Below are 24,303 nucleotides of genomic sequence, written 5' to 3'. Positions count from 1 at the left end.
ACCAGGAGACTGTGAGTTCTAGTCCCGCCTTAGGCATGAAAGCCAGCTGGGTGACTTTGGGCCAATCACCAGGAGATTGTGAGTTCTAGTCCCGCTTTAGGCATGAAAGCCAGTTTATCTAAGTTTTGATTCATCTAGACCTGCCTTTCTTTCTTTTGATACAGATATAGTAACAATGCAACCACCTCTCTCTGAGTTTAAAGAAATAACCCCAAATCTATAAAATATCTTAAAATAATCATCTGTGCATATTAAAAGTTAGCATTCATTATGTATTTTCCCCTTAATTTCATCTACAACACAGTATGATATCAAAGATAAATCACCTTAGATTTAAAACCCTACAATATGTCTTTAGTCAAGTTCAGTCCAATATCTTTCTACCTGTAACACACACACACACACACTCACACACTGCACAATGTCAATTGAAAGAAACGTGACAGGTTGATTGTTTCATCCAAGGAGTCATGAGAATTGAAACAGCAATGCAAAAAAAATATGTTAGAAGTATTTTTAGCTGCTGCAATCAACCTCCCTGATTAATTCTAAAATCACAGGACCAACAAGGCAGAGACCAACAGACTAATGCACAAAAGTCTCACGGGTTTTACAAAAGAGAAACTTCCTTTCAGAGTTTGAGTGGCAACGGATATAAATGTTGTCATTCCATCAGCCAGATCCTTGCTGTGTGCAAAAGAAAAGTTGATAGATTGCTTTATCTGGGGATGTACACGGAGGGAGGCTGTTCCCAGTTTGGACCAGTTTGCGCGAATTGGAATGTCTGATTTTGCACAGTTTGGAGAACGGGCAAATCAAAGCACTGGCTGGACTCACCCCTGCCCATTTTTGGGGCTTCTTCCGGCCGTTTTTCTGGTGAAAAACAGCCTATTTTTGGCTGTTTTTCGGACCATTTTTCCAGCCAAAATCGGCACGAAAATCTGCCTGACAATGGCCTGAAAAATGGCCAAGAAACAGGCTATTCATGGGCTGTTTTCAGGCTGTGTTTCAGGCCATTTTAAGGCTGTTTTTCTGGCCCTCTAAATGGCCTGAAAACGCCCCCCAAATGGCCTGAAAACACCCCCAAAATGGCCTGAAAACACCCCAAAAATGGTCTGAAAACACCCCAAAAAACAGCGTGAAAACATCCCCAAAAAGCTGGCTGTGAGACGAAGAGAAGCTGGGTGAGCTGGACCCAAACTGACTCTCTCTCTCTGTCTCTCCCTCCTCTCCTCTCTCTCACAAACACAGTTTGGATCTTTCTTTCCTTCCCTCCCCACTTGAGACCCCTGGATTCCCTCCCCAACCCTGCCTGTCCCATACAGGAACCACCCACACAAGTGACATAGAGTTGGCCATGCCTACTCAGTCACATAACCCCCCCAGCCCCCCAAGCCAGTTATTAGGGCAGAGAACTGGTTGTTAAAAAAATCCCACCGCTAGACGTACAACAGTCCAAGTTCGGCCTGAATGAGAAAAAGTTAGGGCTCTCTATTTCCTGCGCTAGAAATTCTCCTCTAGGATAAGGACAGGCAGAATCTGGGAGGGTGGAGTCAAGGGAGGATTTAGCCTAGAATCGTTACATGTCCACAAACACTGCAAGTCCAGTCCACCTGGAATTCCCTTGTCCCTTATCTGGCACCTAATTACGCCGACTGTTTTGTTTCAAAATTGAACAAAAGCACTTGGCAAGCAGTGGTGGGTTTCTGCTGGATCGCACCGGATCGCGTGATCCGGTTGGTCAATGAACCTGGAAGTAATTTCCTGCCCCGCCCCCTTGGCGTTTTTTGCATCGGGGCTGACTCCCCGCCGCCACCACTGCACTACCTCATGTTCTTTGTCTTCTGGCCGCGGCCCCACTCCGTGGAAAACATAGGCGCAATTACAGCCCGGAGCAGGAGCAAAGCCCCTTTTCCAACTGGCCTTTCCTCGCTTGGAGGGCTTCGGAGGGAAGCTTCTGCAGAAGCCAGGGTGAGTGACAACAAGTTCCCACCGTTACGAAGTCTCGGAGGCTGTAATTTTCTGAGCTGTGCGCTCGTGCCTGTTTTCCACGGCGTGGAGCAGCAGCGAGGCTCTGCGCGGCCAGCAATGATTCCAGAGGCCATCAGTGGGGGGCAGGTTCCCCCCTCGCGTTCCTTGTCTTCCCGGATGGCCCCCGGAGTCATTGCCGGCCACGCAGAACCTCGCCGCTGCTCCATGCCATGGAAAACAGGCACGCGCGCACAGCTCAGAAAATTACAGCCTCCAAGACATTCCAAGTTAGCCATGCCCACCTGGTCACATGACTGCCAAGCCACTCCCACCCGGTCACATGGTTGGCAAGCCACTCCCACCCAGTCACATGGTCAGCAAGCCACTCCCACCAGGTCACATGGGCAGCAAGCCACTCCCACAAAGGAGGCCACACCCACAGAGTAGGTTCCAAAATTTTTTGAAACCCACCACTGTTGGCAAGGTTGCATCCTGTCACCCTGTGACGTGCGGTGAGGTTTATGACTGGTGAGGCACTGACCCAGTGGTGGGTTTCAAATATTTTTAGACTTGTGGACTTCAACTCCCAGAATTCCACAGCCAGGCATGCTCAGTTCCAATTTAAAGCGATAGCATTTGTTTTTCTCCTTTGCCCCTTCTTTCTTTTTCTTTTTCTTCTCCTTCCCCTCCTTCCTCCCTCTCTCCCTTCCTCCCCCTCTCTCAAACACACACACACACACACACACACACACACACACACACACACACAGAAGTTGGATTGGACTATCTCTCCTACCCCTTCCCTCTCTCACTCACTCTCAAACAACCCCCCCCCCCCACACACAAGTTGGATTGGATATCTTTTCCAGTGGCTTGAAAGCAGCTCCTCTGCCATCCCCCCCATTCCCCTGCTGCCTTTCCCAAACACCTCCACCATTGCAAATGCAGCCTGCTGTCTGGGTGGGAAATGCCTGGAACACAATAAAGCCCACCCACCACCTCCTGCTGGCAGGCTGGGGTGAGAGGAGAGGCAGAGAAGCCGGAGGGGAGCCGATCTGAGCCTTCCAAAAGAAAGAGGCTGGGGGGAAGTGTGTGTACTACAGCATGGCTCTTTGCCTGGCTTCCTGCCTCCTCCTGTGGTCCCCTCAGTGCTCGCTTGTGCTCTCCCTCCCCAAGTGTAGTTTTATTGCAGGCGGAGCCACGTTGCCTTTTCAAACTTGTAATCAGTGAAGCTGGGCTAGATTTTTATATAGTTTTATCCAGCTGTGTCTGTGTGTGAGAGAGAAATGAATGGGGGCCTGGGGAGGAAGTCACTACACTTGGGGAGGGAGAGCACCAGTGAGGAGACCACAGGAGGAGGCAGGAAGCCAGGCAAAGAGCCATGCTGTAGCACACACACTGGCCCCACAACGTGGCTCTGCCTGCAATCAAACTACTCTTAGGGAGGGAGAGCACAAGTGAGCCAGGGTCCTTCCCTCCAGCCTTTGCCCAAAGCCCTGCACAGCACCAGGAGGATGAAGTTTGAATTCCTTCCCCTCCCTCCAACCCACACGTACCTTTTCCAGCTTTTTTTAACAGTTAAGCAGAGTCATCCACCGTGAGGCAGTAACTAGCTCAGCTTTTTCCTTTTACTTTTTTTTTTCATGATGAGAGTGGTGAGGCTGTGCCTCACTTGCCTCACCTGACTGCACGTCACTGCTGTCACCTATACTATTCAACACACATAAAGAAACACTTATGAGAAATATGGCTATTTCGATTCAGGGGTGAAATGCTCTGAAGTCTGCTACCGGTTTGGTTCGCGTTCCTGCGTGCCAAATGGGCGCTTTGCGCACATGTGCACCACAGGCGCTAAGAAGCCTTTTCTGAATCTGCAAAGTTAAGTAGAACAGCAGGGAGGGGGTGGGTGGGAAACAGCTTGATTTAGATTCGTGATTTAGATTCGCTAGAAAGCAGGATTTCCTGAAAGCAGGACAATCAGCTGGTTGAAACAGCTGATCATTGGAACTTTTTAAAAACCTTTTTAAAGGCATTTTTTTACTACCGATTTGGGAAAACTGGCAGTTAAAAAATGCTAAAAAAAGTTTCCAAAAAGTTCCGACGATCAGCTGTGCAGCAAGATCATGGCAACTTTTTAAAAACCTTTTTTAAAAAGCATTCTTAAACTATTGAACCATTTACCGTGATGACTGTGAATCTCCATTGGCAACTCTGGGAATTATCTTGATAAGATAACAGGCTGCGGTTCAAAACCCCAAATTCCTTATGTATCAACTTGACTTCGCTGATTCCGGTCATCTAAAAACTTATTTCCCCCACAAATCCTTGTGGAGGTATGGATCCAGGGGGAAGACCCTCTTTGTTCCCAGCACTTTAGAAATTAATAGACCGCCGGAGCAGTGACTGTATGTTATTAGCCCACTCCTAGCCGCAGTGCCAATTTATTTCAACTAAATGTTGAGTGGTATAATTAGGCAGCATCACTGTTGCCCCTTTAAAGGCCAGCTTGAAATCAGCCACAGCCAGCAGGATTTCAAGTCATTTTCTTTCTGGAGGATAAAATGACTAATGAGATGTATTAGCCAAAAAAAAAAAAAAAAAAAAAGGAAGGAAGGGAAAAGGAAGGAAAAGGTGAAGAAAAAAGAAAGGAAAAGAAGCAGTACATATCGTATATATATATATTTTGTTGGTGTTTTGTTTCAAGCTCATATGAAATTAGCAAAAAAGGAAGAAAAAAGGGAAAGGACAGGAAAGAAGGAAAGGAAATGAAAGGAAGGGAAGATAAAGGAAAGGAAAGGAGGAAAGGAAAGGAAAGAAGGAAAGAAAGGGAATGGAAGAGAAAGTAAAAGAAAGGAAAGGAGGAAATGAAATGAAAGAAGGATAGGAAAGGATGGGAAAGTAAAGGAAAGAAAAGGAAGGGAAGGCAAGGCAAAAGAAAGGAAAAAAAAGGAAAGGAGGAAAGGAAATGAAAGAAGGATAGGAAAGGATGGGAAAGGAAAGGAAGGGAAGAGAAAGGAAAAGAAGGGAAAGGAAGAAAGGAAAGGAAGGCAAGGGAAGAGAAAGGAAAAGAAAGGGAAGGAGGAAAGGAAGGGAAAGAAGGATAGGAAAGGATAGGAAAGGAAAGGAAGGGAAGAGAAAGGAAAGAGGGAAAGAAGGAAAGGGAAAGCAGGAAAGGATAGGAAAGGGGAAGGGAAAAGGAAAGGAAAAAGGAAAATGAAAATGAAAGGAAAGATTGCCAGATGCCCAACCCACATCTAGGGTTGATGCTGGGGGGAAACGAGAAACTAGAATATTATGTACTTTGTCTCCAGATTTTGAATGAAAGGTGAAGAATAACTGGGATAAAGAAATACACCTACCGACAGGTGTGACTCTCAGACGCATTTATTGGGAAAGTGGAAAAATCTTCAGGACCGATTTCCATCTGTCTTACTACTCTAGCTTAGAAGCCGAGCAAAGTCGAGTTGTTTTATCTGCATTTCTAATTCTATTTCCATCGCCTTTCCTTTGGGAAAACGGCCTGCGAGTGACCTTATATTCTCTTTCAGACAGAGCACAAATGGGCATTGACAATACCATTTAATTGCTTCCCTTGCCGGCATGGAAAAAAAACAGTCAAGTCAAAAAACGGGACTTGAGCATCAAAGGGAACGTGGCATTTCATGAAAATACGAAGCATTTTTTTCCATTCAAAGACCTTCCGTCCTTTGAAGGCAGCTGCCTCCTCTGATTCCAGAGCTGGTGGCCATTCATTTATATATATATATATATATATATATATATATATATATATATATATATATATATATATATATATATATATATATATATATATACACATATATATATATATATATATATATATATATATATATATATATATATATATATATATATATATATATATATATATATATAATATACATATATATATATATATATATATATATATATATATATATATATATATATATATATATATATATATATATATATATATATATATATATATATATATATATATATATATATATACATACATACATACATACATACATACATACATACATACATATATATATATATATATATAGTTATCTTGCTAACTTAAGGGATCAAAGGATGTCTAGTGTGGCATGAAAGGGAGAAGGGGAGGGGGGAAAGGGGATTTTTCTCTGAGTAAAAACTTGCTCTCGCTTTGCCTTCCCCACTTTGCATCCCAGGGGGATTACCCCACTGGTAAAAGAGGCTCCCAAGATACTAAAAAGATCAGAGGCAGATACTCGTCAGACGTGCTTGAGATAAATAACTCGCCTCCAGATAAATACGAAGAAGCTCGGCGCCGCGAAAGAAAAAAAGATTTCTGGCCTAAAATGCCACATCAAAGCGTCAGAAACAAAAGACTTTTAGATTTTGCCGAAGTCTTGGGAGTTTGGCTCCAGAGATACCACATAAGTCCTCGACTTATGACTACCATTAAGCCAGAGCTTTCTGCCGCTGAGCGAGACATTTGTGAAATGAGTTTTCTCTCCCTCCCTCCTTCCCTGCCTCTCCCTCCCCCTCCCTCCCTCCCTGCCTCTCCCTCCCTCCCTGCCTCTCCCTCTCCCTCCCTCCGTCTCTCCTTCTCCCTCTCCCTCCCTCCCTCTCCCTCCCTTCCTCTCCCCCTCCCTCCCTTCCTCTCCCTCCCCCTCCCTCCCTCTCTCTCCCTGCCTCTCTCTCTCTCCCTCCCTCCCTCCCTTCCTCTCCCTCCCTTCCTCTCCCTCTTCCTCCCTCCCTGCCTCTCCCTCCCTCCTTCCCTGCCTCTCCCTCCCCCTCCCTCCCTGTCTCTCCCTCTCCCTCCCTCCCTTCCTCTCCCTCCCTTCCTCTCCCTCCCTGCCTCTCCCTCCCTCCTTCCCTGCCTCCCCCTCCCCCTCCATCCCTGTCTCTCCCTCTCCCTCTCCCTCCCTCCCTCCCTCCCTCCCTGCCTCTCCCTCCCTCCCTCCCTGCCTCTCCCTCCCTGCCTCCCTGCCTCTCCCTCCCTCCTTCCCTGCCTCTCCCTCCCTCCCTCCCTGCCTCTTCCTCCCTGCCTCCCTGCCTCTCCCTCCCTCCTTCCCTGCCTCTCCCTCCCTGCCTCCCTGCCTCTCCCTCCCTCCCTCCCTGCCTCTCCCTCCCTCCCTCCCTGCCTCTCCCTCCCTGCCTCCCTGCCTCTCCCTCCCTCCTTCCCTGCCTCTCCCTCCCTCCCTCCCTGCCTCTCCCTCCCTCCCTCTCTGCCTCTCCCTCCCTGCCTCTCCCTCCCTCCCTCCCTCTCCCTCCCTCCTTCCCTGCCTCTCCCTCCCTCCCTCTCCCTCCCTCCCACCTCACAGGTTTTTGTTGTTGTTGGGAAAATAGGACGAAGAAGGAATGTTGGATAAGTTTTGCCACCTTGACTTATTTGTAAAAAAAAAAGATGCAAAAAGAGATACAAACAAATAGATTTTTCAAAAGTGGTTTTTTTTTAAAAGAGGCAACTGGGTTTTCTGGATTTTCTTTGAAGACTCCACTTCTCATCTAAGAAACTGTTAAAGAGCAGGAAGGAAAGAAGAATAGGAGGGTGGGACAAATGAAAGAGGGAGGGAGAGAGGGTGGTGGAAGGAGGAAGGAAGAAAAGAAGGAAGGAAGGAAAGAAGGAAGGAAGGAAAGAAGGAAGGAAGGAAAGAAGGAAGGAAGGAAAGAAGGAAGGAAGGAAAGAGTAGGAGGGAGGGAGAAGTGAAAGAGGGAGGGAGGGAAGAAGGAAGGATGGGAAGAAGGAAGACTAAGTGGGAGGGAGGGACAAATGAAAGAGGGAGGGAGGGAGAGAGAGGGAAGGAGGAAGAAAAGAAGAATAGGAGGGAGGGAGAAATGAAAGAGGGAGGGAGGGAAGAAGGAAGGATGGGAAGAAGGAAGAATAAGTGGGAGAGAGGGAGAAATGAAAGAGGGAGGAAGGAAAGGGAGAAGGAAGGAAAAAGGACAGAAGGAACAAAAGGAAAGAAAGAAGGATGGATGGAAGGAAGGAAGGAAAGAGTGGATAAAGAGGGAGGAAAGGAGAAAGGGAGGGAAGGGAAAAGGAAGAAAAGGAAGGAAGGGGAAGGAGAGAGGGAAGGAAGGAAAGAAAAGAAGAAAGATTATAATTACTTCAGGACATAATATCTCAGTTCTTTACAAAAATATGGTCTAACCCACCTGCAAACCTATGCTTCGAATAGTTAACAGAGCTTGACCATTAGCATCAAAATTGCTCATCCCTTTTCCCTCCTTCCTTTCCATGTTTGGACTAAGTTTGTAACTATTTAATGGCTGCTGAATTGGTCAATGCTGGTCTTAACCACTGCTCTATAGAGCAGAGGGGAGTGTTCTACTGAAATGCAATTTCTCTGGACACGGGAGATTATTGATTTCCTATCATCCGCAAAGCCCAAACGACGTATTAATTCAGCTGCACATTTTTGAAAAGGGAACGAAAGTGGCCCACTTCTATTCCATGCAAAAGGTTAGCGGCGGGCCTTTGTCCAAAAATGTGCTTTCGATCTTGAACATTTCAGGCTGAAACTTACCCCGTTTGCAAAATTGCCGGAAGCATTAAAAAGCCATAAAGGCAAAGAATAGAAGGAACAATTTCTTCTTCTTCTTTTTCTACAAAATAAAAAAATGGCTAATTTAAGCCTGTTTTTTTTAAAATAAAAAACCCACAGATGATGTAATAGCAGGGACTACATGTTAAATGCAACTAAATCGGAGCCAAATACGGAGAGAAAAGCAGAAGAGCTGTGCAAGTAGTCCTCAATTGATGACCACAATTGACCCCACAATTTCTGTTGCTAAGTGAGCCATTTGTTAAGTGAGTTTTATGACTTTTCTTGTCACAGTCCTGGATCGGCTGAACTGATAGTACCTACGGTGGGAGGCTCTGCTCACCTGCCTGGATGTGTGTGCCCAAACTGGTAGTAAAAAATTTAGCCACCCACCTCTGCCACAGTCCTTAAGTGAATCATTGCAGGTGTTAAATTAGTAACCTGGTTGTTAAGTCAATCTGATTTCCCCCATTGTCAGAAGGTCACAAAATGACTCCTGAACACGGCAACCGTCCGTTGTCAAGCATCCGAAGGTAAATCACGTGACTGCGGGGATGTGGCAATGGTCGTAAGTGTGGAACATGGCCATAAGTCACTTTTTTCCAGTGCCATTGTAACTTGGAACGGTCGCTAAATGAACCATTGTAAGTCAAGGACTACCTGTACAGCTTTAAGGTGACAACAGCCAAGGCGCAATGCAATTTTGAATACAATTTTGAACGTGGTGATGGTTTTATGCTTCCTTAATTTTAAAACATTGCACCCCCATGTGCTGCTAATATATTGATGCTGTCCTCCATTGCATAAAATATATGCAAGTTTGCCTTTATGGGAAGGCCTTTAAAAGATGTAAAGTGAGTAAATTCTCAGAGAGCATCAAGGACCCCACAGTTCTCCTCCTCCTACCCTGCTTCCTCCTCCTCCTCCTCAAACCCCACTCTCTTATAGCACTGATGATGTTACCTAATTGGGTAATGGAAAGTCTGCAAGAAAACCACCAAGCCCAGAGAGCACCAAGGTCCCAACAGTCCTCCTCCTCTTCCTCCCGCCCTCTTCCTCATCCTCCTTTTTCCATTCCACAAACCCTACCTCCTTCTAGCACTGATAATGTTACCTAGTTGGGTAATGAAACATCTGTAAGAAAACAACTAAGCCCAAAGAGCACCAAGGACGCCACAGTTCAACCCTGAGCTACAGCTATTTTTTTCTACCAGTAAATGTGTCTTGAAATCCCAGTCAGCACCTCTCCACCTATTGTTGCCTAGCCTTCAGCTTAATGTCCAACATCTTTCTATGTTATATCTTAGTTAAACTTCTGATAAAATTACTCATCCTTGCCAAGCTAGGAAGAAAGGATGAAAAAGAGTCAGAGAGAGAAAAAAAGAGGAAGGAAGAAATATTTTAGACAGTTACTTTTGTGGGATTCTTGGTGCTCTCTGACCTTGGTTCTTTTCTTGTAGACGTTTCGTTACCAAACTAGGTAACGTCATCAGTGCTAGAAGATAGTTGGTTCCCTGTTTATATACTAGTGGCTTGCCCTGTCTGTGTTGGTGGGAGTGTAGAATCATTTGATTCTAACTTTCTGCCCAAGGCAGGCGTTCTTATGCCACCATGAGCCATGGTGGCGCAGTGGTTACGGTTGGGGTGCAGTACTGCAGACTACTTCTGCTGCCTGCCAGCTGCCTGCAATTTGACAGTTCAAATCTCACCAGGCTCAAGGTTGACTCAGCCTTCTGTCCTTCCAAGGTCAGTAAAATGAGGAGCCAGATTGTTGGGGGCCATAGACTGACTCTGTAACCGCTTAGTAAAGGTAAAGTTTTCCCTCGCACAAATGTGGTAGTCGTTCCCGAATCTAGGGGGCGGTGCTCATCTCTGTTTCAAAGCCAAAGAGCCAGCGCTGTCCGAAGACGTCTAAGTCGTCATGTGGCCGGCATGACTAAACGCTGAAGGCGTGTTACCTTCCCACCAAAGGTGGTTCCTATTTTTCTACCTGCATTTTTACATGCTTTTGAACAGCTGGGTTGGCAGAAGAAGGGAGAAGTAACAGGAGCTCACTCTGTTACGCGGCGCTAAGGATTCGAACAGCTGAACTACTGATCTTTCTGATTGAAAAGCTCAATGTCTTTGCCGCTGAGCCACTGGGCTGTAAAAGCACTGTGAAGTGGTATATAAGTAAGTGCTATTCTTATCCTGGATGAAAATGGTGATCCAATCTTTTCTTGAAAAGCTTCAGCAATGGAACAGCCACAATTCCGGGAGGCGAGCTTTAATTAATTGCTTAATTGTTAATTGTTCTCATATTACATTTATTGATTAATGGTTCGCCACTGTCAGGAAATTCCTGCTTATTTTCGGGATGGCTCTTCCTCCAACCAACTTTGACCCATTGCTTCTTTTTGTCAGACAAGTAAGAACCCAGATATTCTCAATGGCTGCCGGTTAGTTCTTGGGGGTTCCTAGTGTTGGAAGACATGTCCTTCTGGGTTTGGCTCCAAGTGGGGAAAAAGACACTGGAGACATGGAGGCTGCTTGGAAAGGTGGTTTAATGGTGGGCAGGACCACATGGCTTGAGCTCCTGAACAGAAAAGGCGATCACATGCTTCGATGTTGGGTGGAGAAGAAGAGAAGGGTCGAGGAAGGGTCTTGCAGGGCTACTTATAATCTGTTCAGCCCCACTTCTCTGTTTCCTGTTCCTTTGTAAGAAATGCATTCTGATTGGTTGTCAGACTCCCATGGGCTCATGCAGGGGCAACTATCTAGGTTGTGTTTTGAACCCCAAGTTTGGTTGAGTTCTCAGATGTCCTGTGGTGAGTGGGTAAAGGGCTAATACTATCATGCCTTAATCCCATCACCCCGGAGCTAAAGGGGAGAACTCTTTATTATGTTAAGGGACTGGTTTGTTGCATCTTAATGGCCCAACGACAAAGGGGGTGGGCAGGAAGCTGCAGGGAGCTACTCTGTCTTTAAAACACGTTTCTTCCTTTTCACATCCAGGGAAATGTAATATTTTGCCTTTTCAATATTTCCTAGGGTATTTCATTTTTCTGGGAGAGAGCTGGGTGATAACTCCCTACACCAGCTTAGGCTGTGATTTCCTGTTTGAGTGTTATTATGTGATAAGGGGACCCCCAAGATCTGACTGGCAAGTTTGAGTAGCTTGCAGATGTAGCCCCTAAAGCAATATGCTCACTATCCAAGCCACGCTTGGGAGCTTCTGTTTTCTTCTTCTTGCTGTTTTTTTTAAAAAAGGCTTTCTCTTAGTTTGGTTCCCAGAATCTTCTGCATCGAATTCCCCTTTGCCCAGTCGCTTGGAAGCAGATGTTTCTTTTCATATTGTGTTTGAGCTGCAGAATAATTTTGCAAACCGAGATTCAAAAGGAGGAGGGGGAGGGATTTTTTCTTCGGCTCAGGACAGGCTGGTGGGTGGCGAACAGAGGAAAGACAACCAATTCTCCCAAGAAATATGAGGAAATATTGACAATCAGGAAACACGCAGCCCAGAAACCGAGGTCGTGCATCTGCTTTGGAATAATCACATATTCTCCATGCCGCGTTCGAAGGAGCTGTCAAAATAATTAGTATACTAATGGCCACACTGGGTAAAAAAATAAATAAATACATTACTGGGGTAAGTAATTGGCAGGAGGAGGAACTGAAGCGTTCTGTGACAGCAGGAGGAATTTGTCGGTTTGGCCATTCCAGAAGAGAGCATTCCCACCCAGGGTGGCAGAAGAAATAATCAGGAGTCTGGTGTGGCATCCCTTTTTAAAAGCTTTTGTGACCCCTGATTAAATAATAGAATAGAATAGAGTAGAATACAGAATGAATAGAATACAGAATGAATAGAATAGAATACAGAATGAATAGAACACGAAATGAATAGAATACAAATGAATAGAATAGAATGCAGAATGAATAGAATAGAATACAGAATGAATAGAATACAGAATGAATAGAATACAGAATGAATAGAATAGAATAGAATGCAGAATGAATAGAATACGAAATGAATAGAATACAAATGAATATAGAATAGAATGAATAGAATAGAATACAGAATGAATAGAATAGAATACAGAATGAATAGAATACAGAATGAATAGAATAGAATAGAATAGAATACAGAATGAATACAGAATGAATAGAATGCAGAATCAATAGAATAGAATACAGAATGAATAGAATAGAATACAGAATGAATAGAATAGAATACAGAATGAATAGAATAGAATACAGAATAAATAGAATACAGAATAAATAGAATACAGAATGAATAGAATAGAATAGAATACAGAATGAATAGAATACAAAATGAATAGAATACAAATGAATATAGAATAGAATGCAGAATGAATAGAATAGAATACAGAATGAATAGAATAGAATACAGAATGAAAAGAATACAGAATGAATAGAATACAGAACGAATAGAATACGAAATGAATAGAATACAAATGAATATAGAATAGAATGCAGAATGAATAGAATAGAATACAGAATGAATAGAATAGAATACAGAATGAATAGAATACAGAATGAATAGAATAGAATACAGAATGAATAGAATAGAATACAGAATAAAAAGAATACAGAATGAATAGAATACAGAATGAATAGAATACAGAATGAATAGAATACAGAATGAATAGAATGGAATGGAATACAGAATGAATAAAATGCAGAATGAATAGAATAGAATGGAATAGAATAGAATAAGGAATTTGTCTTTGGTGCAAATGCTCTCAGTGTACCTAAAATATGTTCATCAAGAATCCTAAGGTACAACACTTAGTGATAGTCATAGGTTACTAATAAGCAACCAAATCATACTAGGAAACAATAAAACAATATAAATCCTAGAGATATGAGCAACATGGTTATAGTCATAAATGGGGAGAGATAGGTACTAGGAAGGATGAGAAGAATAATAGTAGTACAGTCTTAGTAAATAGTTTGACAGTGTTGTGGGGATTAGTTGCTCAGCAGAGTGGTGGCATGCTGGGAAAATTTTTCCTTGTGTCTAGTTGTTCTCATGTACATTGCTCTGTAGTGTCGTTTTGAGGGCAGAATTTGAACCAATTTATGTCCAGGATGTGAAGGGTCTGTAGATATTTTCACAGCCCTCTTTTTGACCCGTGCAGTGTACAGGCCCTCAATGGAAGGCAAGTTGGTAGCCATTGTTTTTTGCCGCAGCTCTGATTCTCCTCTGAAGTCTGTGTCTGTCTTGTTGGGTTGCAGAACCAAACCAGACAGTTATGGAGGTGCAGAGGACAGACTCAGTAATTCCTCTGTGGAACAGAATCAGCAGCTATTTGGGCAGTTTGAGGTTTCTGAGTTGGCGCAGGAAGAACATTCTTTGTTGTGCTTTTTTGATGTTAGGTGTCCATTTTACATCTTGAGATATGATAGAACCTAGAAACCTGAAGGTCTCCACTGTTGTTACTGTGTTGTCTACTATTGTAAGAGGTGGTAGTAAAGGAAGTTTTCTCCTAAAATCTACCACCATTTCTACAGTTTTGAATGTATTTAGTTCAAGATCAACTAAATGGAGGCTTTTTTGCCTTCTCTCAGCCCTCTGCAGGCTTCAGCAGGGCTGGGGCAAGGCAAAAAAGCCCTGTTTTTTTGAAAAATGGACAGTTTTCTTTACAAAAACTGAAGCGTTTTTGCCTTGTCCCAGCCTTGCTGAAGCCTGCAAAGGGCTGCTGGGGGCTGAGGGAAGGCAAACACTTTTTTTTTCTAACTTACCTCTTCGAAATCTTTGTGTGTCTTATGCACCGGTGCGTCTTATAATCCGAAAAATACGGTAGATTTAAAAGCATAACATAAAATCAGGGGTGGGTTCCTGCCAGTTCTAACCTCTTCTATAGAAGAGGTTCCACAAATCTACAGTGCCGTTTAGAACCGGTTCCATCTCCCTCCCCCCGCCCCTCCGCACATCATCAAGATGAAGAGCAAGAGGAGGAATTCTGGGAGTTGAAGTCCACAAGTCTTAAAGCTGTCAAGTTTGAACATCCCTGGGTTTTTTTTCTAAAGGGTTAGGGGTGCAAGGGTCTTGTAACTTGACAGCTTTAAGACTTGTGTGCTTCAATGCCAGAGTTTCTGAGCCAACATTTTGGTTGCTAAGCAAGAGCATTGTTAAGTGAGTTTCACCACATTTTACAAGTTGGCCATGCTCACCCAGTCACATGTCTGGCAAGCCACTCCCACCCAGTCACATGGCCGGCAAGCCACTCCCATCCAGTCACATGACTGGCAAGCCACTCCCACAGAGCAGGCCACACCTACAGAAGAGGTTCTAAAAATTTTTGAAACCCACCACTGTATAAAAAGCATACATACCAAGCAAGATAATACCCAAAGACCACCCACCCCAGCTCTATGTGGTCCTATTTAGCCATGTTTTTGAGACCGGGCAGAACTTCAATGTTCAAGAGAAGGCAAAACCTGCTCTTGACTGTGTGGCACGTAACTCTGAGATAGGAATCGAAAATCTGAGATTTTCACAGGTTTGAAGGTGTGTGAAGATGCTCACTGTACTTTATTCAGCAAGCAAGAATGAAAAAAACAGAAGAAGGGTGGCTCATAGAGACCTCTAAACTTCGAAACTTTTCTTAATAAGAAATAGAAACCAAACATGCCACTAAATTCCTCACAATAACAAAGCCCTTTTGAGGAAAAAGAGGAAGTAAGGGAGGGGTAGTAAGAGTAGGAGAGAGGGTAGGAAGGGGAAGAAGAAAAGAGAAAGAGGAGGAAAGAAGAAGGCAGAGAAGAAGGGAGAGTGGGAGAAAAGGAGATGGAAGGAGAAGTAGGTTTGTTGCAAAAGAAGATGGATGTATGGGGTGGCAGGGAAGCAACCCCCATTATATTTTTAACCTTTTAAATGAATTGTGATAAGTGTTCAAAGATAACACCTACATATTAACAGTACTGATGAGAATGTATATCTGTGAATGTACCTATGAAAAATAAAACTAAAACTTAAAAAAATAAAATAACAAAGCCCTTTTGCATTGCTGCCACAGATGCATCTTATGAGGAGACATGGAAGAACCGTGTCTATTTAGCCTCGAGGGGAGAAGGGGGTACGGTAGTATCTGAAGGGATGTCAGGTGGAAGAGGGAAGACCTCTTCCCTTTCAGAGTGGAAGACGCGGGATATTGAATTTAAGGAACAAGACGCCGGGTTTTATTGGGATTTTAGGAAATGACTTCCTAGCGCATCAGAAGTTTGATAGTAGAATCAATTCTCCAAGACCTGGTGGCCTCCATTGCAATCCAGCAAAGGTTAGACAGCTATTGAGTGGGGGGACGTTTTCGTATGAATTCTTTCACAAAGCAGTGGACTTGGACCGGATGGGCTGAACGGCTCTTCACGCCGTGATTTTATTACTAAATAAAGATATTGATCTCATTTGATTCCTGGGCAAGCTACGCTATAGGACCCTTGTCTGCTTAGTGGTTGAAGTATGGACGTTCCATGCAGATTGGCCTAAGGTCAGCCCCACTCATAGGGTAGCTGCAAGAGATCAAAAAGTCAACTTGTATAAAGTAGATGGGACTTTGATTACACAATTATAGCTCCCCTTTGACTTTTAGAATAGAATAGGATAGAATAACAGAGTAGGAAGGGACCTTGGGGGTCTTCTAGTCCAACCCCCTGCTCAGACAGGAAACCCTATACCGTTTCAGACAAATGGTTATCCAACGTCTTCTTAAAAACTTCCAGTGTTGGAGCATTCACAACTTCTGGAGGCAAGTTGTTCCACTGATAAATTGTTCTCACTGTCAGGAAATTTCTCCTTCGTTCCAGGTTGCTTCTCTCCTTGATTGGTTTCCATCCATTCCTTCTTGTCCTGCCTTTCAGGTGCCTTGGAGAATAGTTTGACGCCCTCTTCTTTGGGGAAGCTCCTGAGATATTGGAACACTGCTGTCATATCAACCCTAGTCCTTCTTTTCATTAAACTAGACCTGTGATGGCAAACCCATGGCACGTATGCCAGAGATGGCATGCAGAGCCCTCTCTGTGGGCATGCGTGCTGTTGCCAGCTGCTCTTCTGATTTCTGGCATGCCAGCTGGTCTTCATGTATGCCGGAGTGCCAAAAACCCAAAGGCCAGTTGGCCTTTTGGCCAGTTGGCACATCCATGCCGGCCAGCTGGTCTGCAGGCTTCTGTAATGCATGCATGTGTGCATTCCAGCTTGGGCACTCGGTGCCGAAAAGCTTCGCCATCACTGAACTAGGCATACCCAATTTCAGCAACTGTTCTTTATATGTTTTAGCTGTCAGACCTGGAAGCCATCTTTTACATTGGGCCTTCAGGCCTGCTAGATTTTCTACCGAGGAGGGAATTATATGGCGTATGGGTGAGATATAGTCAAAATAACATTCCTTTTTCAGAGAGTCAAGGACACCTTGCCCTGCAGCTGTGATGGTGTGACTGGGAGCGTCTCCAGTTTGGACAGTGCATTGATTGGGCCATGTGATGGACATGTGGGTGCGGGGCAGGGACTTGAACTTTCACTTGGGTAGGGAAAACCCTGGAAACTTTCAGATGCAGGTTTTCCCAGATGTGCCAATAGGACATCTCTAATAAAATGGAACTTTGAGGAAACTAAAGCCTCGGAGTCTTCTTTCATTGGGGGTGTTATTTGGAACTCTGACATTAGCCTCCAGTCCCCTAATCCTGTTTGTTGCTCTTCTCTGCACTCTTTCTAGAGTCTCAACATCTTTTTTACATCCTGGCGACCGAAACTGGATGCAGTATTCCAAGTGTGGCCTTACCAAGGCCTTATAACGTGGCAATAACACTTCACGTTATTTTGATTCTATCCCTCTGTTCATGCAACCTAGGACTGTGTTGGCTTTTTTGGTCTTCCCTGTTAGACACTCTTTAGGAAGGGCTGGAAAATATTGTCAGGAATCTTTAAAAAGCCCCTAGCAGAAACTGAGCAGTACAGCAATAGATAGACGAAGAGTTTGACTTAAAGCAAAAGCTTTTTTTTTTAATGTTACACACTTCCCCCAAAGCTCTCAATAACTTGAAGGGAATGACTGCTTAGTACCTACCCAAGAAACACTTGTTACTACAATCATCATCAAAAGCTTTGCAAAATGTTGAATGGGAAACGAATGTTCCATTTAAGCAGCAAGTGAGGCTGTGGACAGACTGCAGAAATGAAGGAGGTAAACAACACTCAATGAATTTAGGCCTCCAACAAACAGAAAGCGAGAGTTTTCAAATGTTAATTTCCAACCTGCGATTTCCATCTCTATTTTATAATTCATATTCTTTCTGCTAGGAACTTAACAGGGAAGGCTTTTTTGACAGATGGTGTAACGTTTCCTGAAATATTAAATGGCAGCAAATAACAAAAAGACTAAATCAGTCTTCCAAATTCACTTTAGATGACACTTACATTAGGTGGTTTGAGTGCAGTGTAAGATCAGAAATAAATAATTTTTTGGGGGGGGGGGGATCCATAATGTACATGCACAGTTGTTTTGAAGAATAGGAAGTCAGAACTCCTATATATATTTTTTGTTGGATGGCTTTTGTGGCTTTTTAGAAGTTTGTCTCACAATGTTGGTAATGTAAACTATACAAAACATTACACACTGCCATATTATTTTATATATAACCCTCCCTCCCTCCTTTCTCCCTTTCCCCTCCATTCCTCCCTCCCTCCCTCCCTTCCCCCTCCCTCTCTCCCTTCTTCCTTCCCTTCCTCCCTCCCTTCCTATCTCTACCCATCAGTGGTGGGATTCAAAATCTACCGGTTCTGTGGGCGTGGCTTGGTGGGCGTGGCATGACTTGGTGGGCATGGCTTGGTCTGTGTGGCAGGGGAAGGATACTGTAAAATCTGTTGAAATCTGTACCTGCCCTGTTTGGTTACTGTGCCAATCCGGACAGTTGTAGAGTTGCAGATGACCGACTCAATAATTCCTTTGTAGGACTGTATCAGTAGATCCTTGGGCAGAAAGGAAACTTAAAAGAGAAATGAGACATTCTTAAGCAATCTTCAGTCAAGATCAAGGGATGTACTAATATCACTCTATAAAGCCCTAGTAAGACCACACCTAGAATACTGCATCCGTCACCACACTGTTAAAAAGATCTGAGACTCTAGAGTGAATGCAGAGAAGAGCAACCAAGATGATTAGGGGACTGGAAGCTAAAACATATGATGAACGGTTGCAGGAACTGGGCATGGCTAGTCTAGTGAAGAGAAAGACCAGGGGAGACATGAGAGCAGTCTTCCAATATTTGAGGGGCTGCCACAGAGAGGAGGGGATTAAGCTATTTTCCAAATCCCCTGAAGGCCGGACAAGGAATAATGGATGGAAACTGGACAAGAAGAGATTCAAACTAGAAATAAGGAGGAATTTTCTGACAGTGAGAACCATCAACCAATGGAACAGAAGTTGCCTTCGGAGGTTGTGGGAGCTTCATCCCTGGAGGCTTTCAAGAAGAGACTGGACTTCCATCTGTCAGAAATGGTGTAGGGTCTCCTGCTTAGGTGGGGGATTGAAGTAACAGATTAACAGAGTCGGAAGGGACCTTGCAGGTCATCTAGTCCACCCCCCTGCCCAAGCAGGACACCCTACATCTGCCTCTATCTAGGGTAGAACTCACAACCTCCTGATTGTGAAGCAAGAGCTCCACCTAGATGACCTACAAGGTCCCTTCCAATTCTGTTACTCTTCTCTCTTTCTCTCCTCTCCTCTCTTCCTTTATCCCTTCTCCCTCTCTTCTCCTATCCCTTCCTCTTCCTCCTCTCCCCTCCCCTCCTCTCCTCTCTCTCCCCACCTCTCTCTCGGATATTGCTTCCGAAAATGTCCAGATTGTAACTCCCTTCAGACCTGTTAATGTCTTTCAGAATCTAACAGTAAGATGGAACAGGAAATTATTTCCCATCAGTAGTCAAGTTGCAGTGCAAATCCGGCTCCAGCTGAGGTCTTCTCAGCTTTTCTAGCTATCTCTTCTGCTTTTGGAAATCTTCCTCATGGAGCTCCAGGTTCCACACGAATCCATTGTGGTCTCAAGAACTTGTAGCTTGGTACTTCCTTCTGCTCAACTGCTAGCTCTTCTGAGATCCCTGACTGGATTTCCCTGCGCTGAGGCAGTGAGGGACAGGGGACAGATTTTTCTTATTTTATTTATCCATTGGGGAACCTCTCCGCAAGCTGTTAGATCCGGGCAACGAGAGAACAGACTGCGGACACGAAGTGACTTAACAGCTCTTTATTAATAGTAGTAGTGATCCAGCTTGCTCTGTGGCCGGAGGGTTCCCCTTTTATAGGAATCGGGTACGCCTCTCGACCAATCAGAGCGATACCTGTTTCCCGCCTTAGCGGCGGACCAAAGAGGACACTTGCTACGATATATGTTAATATCTAACACCCCTCCCCTCTTAGACGGCACATTTCGGTTTGTTACATAGTCTCTAAGGTATGTTGGTGTTTGCCTTACGCGAGTGGAACGTCGCAGTTCGGGTTGATCGGAAGTAGTTGCAGGATCGGTTTCCTTCTCTATTTCGCATTCAGGAGTCTGTAGGCTTTCGTTGCTTTGGCGCTCGGGGATCTGCTGGCTTTCGTTGCTCAGGCGTTGTTCTGTTTTGCGTTCGACCCCTTGTTCTGTCCTGGGCTCGCAGGTGTCGTAGTTCTCTGTGTTGGGGCTTTCTAGTGGTTGACTCTGTATTGGCAGGTAGCTCTCGCTCTCGGTTCGAAGGTCTGAGTGCGCCAGGCGACCTCGTAGTTGATCGATGTGCCTCTTCCAGTTTTGCCCGTCTTCCAGTTCCAGCAGATATGATCGTGGACCCGTGATGCCAATGACCTTTGCCGGCATCCACAATGTCCCCCCTGCATAGTTGTGAGCGTATACCGACTCCCCTATGCTAAAACTCCGAATTTTGCTTGTGGAGTCTGGGGGTGCTGTGGCAGAGTAATTCAGGTGAAGACGGTCCAGGTGAGACCGTAGACGGCGGCCCATGAGTAGTTCAGCGGGGCTCCTACCCGTTGTAGCGCTGGGGGTAATGTGTTGAATTAATAGGTAATGGTCAATGCGTGTTTGCCAATCACCTGGACCCATCCTAGCGAGGGCCTCTTTTGCGGATCGCACCATTCTTTCCGCCTGTCCGTTTGATGCCAGATGGAATGGCGCGACGAGGGCATGCCGAATCCCCTGACCAGCTAAATACGTTTCGAATTGCATGGCCGTGAACTGGGGCCCGTTATCGGAGACCAGGAGGTCGGGCAGGCCATGAGTGGCGAAAAGTCGCCGTAGAACCTTAATGACTGCCTCTGCCGTGGTTGAAGTCATTAGGACTACTTCTAGCCATTTGGAGTATGCATCTACAACTATGAGGAAGGTCTGACCTTGAACTGGCCCAGCGAAGTCGATGTGTATTCTCGACCAGGGTGCTTTAGGCTTTTCTCATTCTGTGGCGGGCGCTTCCGGGGGTGCTGGCCTCGATTCCTGGCATGGATCGCAAGTGGCCACCCATTCCTCTATCTCTTTGTCCATGTTTGGCCACCAAACGTAACTTCTTGCTAACACCTTCATCCTAACAATCCCCGGATGACCAGCATGTAATGCATCTAACACATTTCTACGTAATGCATAAGGAATAACAACTCGATCCCCCCACAATAAACAACCTTGTAACACTGAAAGTTCATCCCGTTTTGACCAAAACACTTTGAATTCCGGGCCCACGTTTCCCTTCGGCCACCCCCTCCAAACCCAAGTTTGCACTTGCTTTATTATATTGTCTTTAGAGGAGACCCTTGCAATGTCGCAGGAAGAAACCGGTCCTGAGTCCAAACAGTCAATGAGCAGCACCGGTACTTCGGGAGTGGGGTCTGGCAAAAGGTCCGGTAATGGGCAACGGCTGAGTGCGTCTGCGTGTCCTAAAGTGGAGCCCGGTCGATGAATTAACTTGTATGAGTACGCAGCCAGGAAAACAGTCCACCTGGTCATGCGTGGAGAAAGGGAGACTGGAGTGGGGCGGTTTCCCGCCAAAAGTCCCAACAGCGGTTTGTGATCTGTAATCAGTTCAAAGTTGCGGCCGTAAAGGTATTCATGGAAACGTTTTACTCCAGCTACAGCAGCTAACGCTTCCCTGTCCATCTGACTGTAATTCCTCTCGGCCGATGAAAGAGTCCTGGAGTAGAAACTTAATGTTTTGAAAAAATCTCTCTCTTTTTTCTTTCTTTTTTTTTTCTCTTTCTATACATATTAAGCCTTTATTATGAAATAGACCATTTACTTATACGAGATAAGAATAATAATGTATTTAATGTATAAGAGTGAGATGATTTAAATTGTTAGGTATGATTATGGCTGGTGACTATTTTATAATATAAAATGGAATAATGATGATGTAATGAACAATGGATGTGAATATAGATTAAAATATTTAATGACTACATGGATTGACAAATAATAATGGGAAATTAAATTTGGAGTTGAGGATGATTGGAAACTTTAAGATTAATGGAAAATAGAAATGTCTTATATGAAGTAATGAGTTTCTTTTTTTCTTTGACTTAATCTCCACTTTTATTTTTGAGAGAATGGTGATACAATTTTATAAAGACCTATTGCTACCTAGTACATAATTGTAGAGATAAAGAAATAAGGGTTGTCATAAAAGAAAGAATACTATGGTAACTTGAACATGCAATGCTCAATGAAATATTTAACTATATTTAATGGATAATTAGTGAACGCATCCTTAATTGTAAAAACCATCGCACAAAAACTTGTAACCAAACGACATGCTTGATGAAAATGTGTTTTTTTTTTTACTTCCCTGCTCTTGTACCTTATGTGTTGTCTTGTCTTTTTAAAGAAAAATAAATAAACATTTATAAAAAAAAAAAAAAAGACTGCGCCAACTCCAAAAGGTGATGCATCGCAGGTTAACACCAGCGGCAGCATCTGGCTGTATTGGACTAGCAGCGAGCCAGTGGTGAGCAGGCGCTTTACTGCGGCAAAAGCTGCTGCTTCGGATCGTCCCCATCTCCATGTTGCGTTCCTCTGGAGTAGTCGATGTAATGGCTCAGCAACGGTCGCCTTCTGTCTCAGAAAAACGCTGTAGAAGTTAAGTAGTCCGAGGAAGGCCTGCAACTCGGTCTGATTTCGTGGTGTGGGGGCGTCCTGGATCGCCTTAATTTTCTTTGAAGTGGGGTGTATTCCCTGACCATCGATTCTATAACCCAGGAATTCTACACTAGGCACGTTAATTTGGCATTTTTCCTTTTTGAGGCGGAGACCCTTTTCCCTGATTCTGGCCAAAACAGTTCTGACTCTTTTTAATAATTGCTCCTCGTTTGCAGCGGATACCAAGATGTCGTCGAAATAGGGGACGACTCCCGGTATCCTTTGCAACAGCCGTTCCATGACGCTCTGGAACAGACCTGGAGCAATGCTCACACCGAATTGTAGCCGGTTGCATTTGAATGCCCCTCTATGCGTCACTATAGTTTGGGCCTCCGCTGTGGCGCTATCTACGGGCAACTGCTGGTAAGCTTGTGCCATGTCTAATTTAGCAAATATCTTTCCTGGCCCCAACGAGTGCAATAAGTGTTGTACTACTGGCACAGGATATGCGCTTTGTTGTAGCGCGACATTAATTGTGCATTTATAGTCCGCGCAGATGCGGACTGACCCGTCTGGCTTGACTGGGGTCACAATGGGAGTTTCCCAGCGCGCGTGATCCACCGGCTCAAGGATTCCTTGCTCCACTAACTTATCTATCTCCATATCTATTTTTGGGCGGAGTGCAAAAGGCACTCGTCTTGGTTTAAGTCGGATTGGCGCCACTTTGGGGTCTAAATTGAATGAGATTGGTTTACCCACATACTTACCCAGACCGGGGCTGAACACATCCTCGAACTCCTTAAAAATCTGCTCAGCGCTGCTGTTCTCCACGGCGTTGATTCCGGTGACTTCTAGCCCCAAGGATTCAAACCAATCCAGTCCTAGAAGGTTTTGTAACGGTGCGCTGGCGATGGTCACGGGCAGCTGGGCTACGATGTCCTTGAAACGGATCTGGAACGTGCCTTGGCCCACGATGGGGACTCGGTTCCCCTGGTAGTCTCGTAGCAGGATGTCTGGAGCGCGTAGTTATAACACAGTAATTTTGTCCAAATAGAAAATTAGGATGGTGTTCCAATTCCATATTTCTGGGAACATAAGTGGGGGTTGAGAACCGTTGTGAGTTCTCAGAAATGACAACGTACAACATATAAGGTCTTCCTTGTTAACCATTCCAGTTTTTCTTTTGTTTTTAAACATTAAAAAAATTTCTTAGCATAATACAGATAGAAATGCAACAGTCTCATTAATAAGAAAATTGACTTTTTCAATCACATCCTTCCCATCCTCCTGTATCTGACTTCAAAGGAGACTGGAATGCAGTAAATTATTATATTTTTTCATCAATCAATCAATCAATCAATCAATCAATCAATCAATCAATCAGAATACAGCTGGAAGGGACCTTGGAGGTCTTCTAGTCCAACCCTCTGCTCAGGCAGGAGATCCTTATACCATTTCAGACAAAAAAACTTCCAATGTTGAAGCCCCTACAATGTCGGGAGGCAAACCGTTCCACTGATTAATTGTCCTCACTGTTAGGAAATTCATCCTTAATTCCAGGTTGCTTCTCTCCTTGATTAGTTTCTATCCATTGTTTCTTGTCCTGCTTTCTGCTTTGGAGAATAAGTTAACTTTCTCCTCTTTGTGGCAGCCTCTCAAACAC

Source organism: Natrix helvetica (assembly GCF_964273705.1).
Source record: "Natrix helvetica genome assembly, chromosome: 4".
Lineage (NCBI taxonomy): Eukaryota > Metazoa > Chordata > Lepidosauria > Squamata > Natricidae > Natrix > Natrix helvetica.
Note: the sequence above shows the minus strand (reverse complement) of the source record.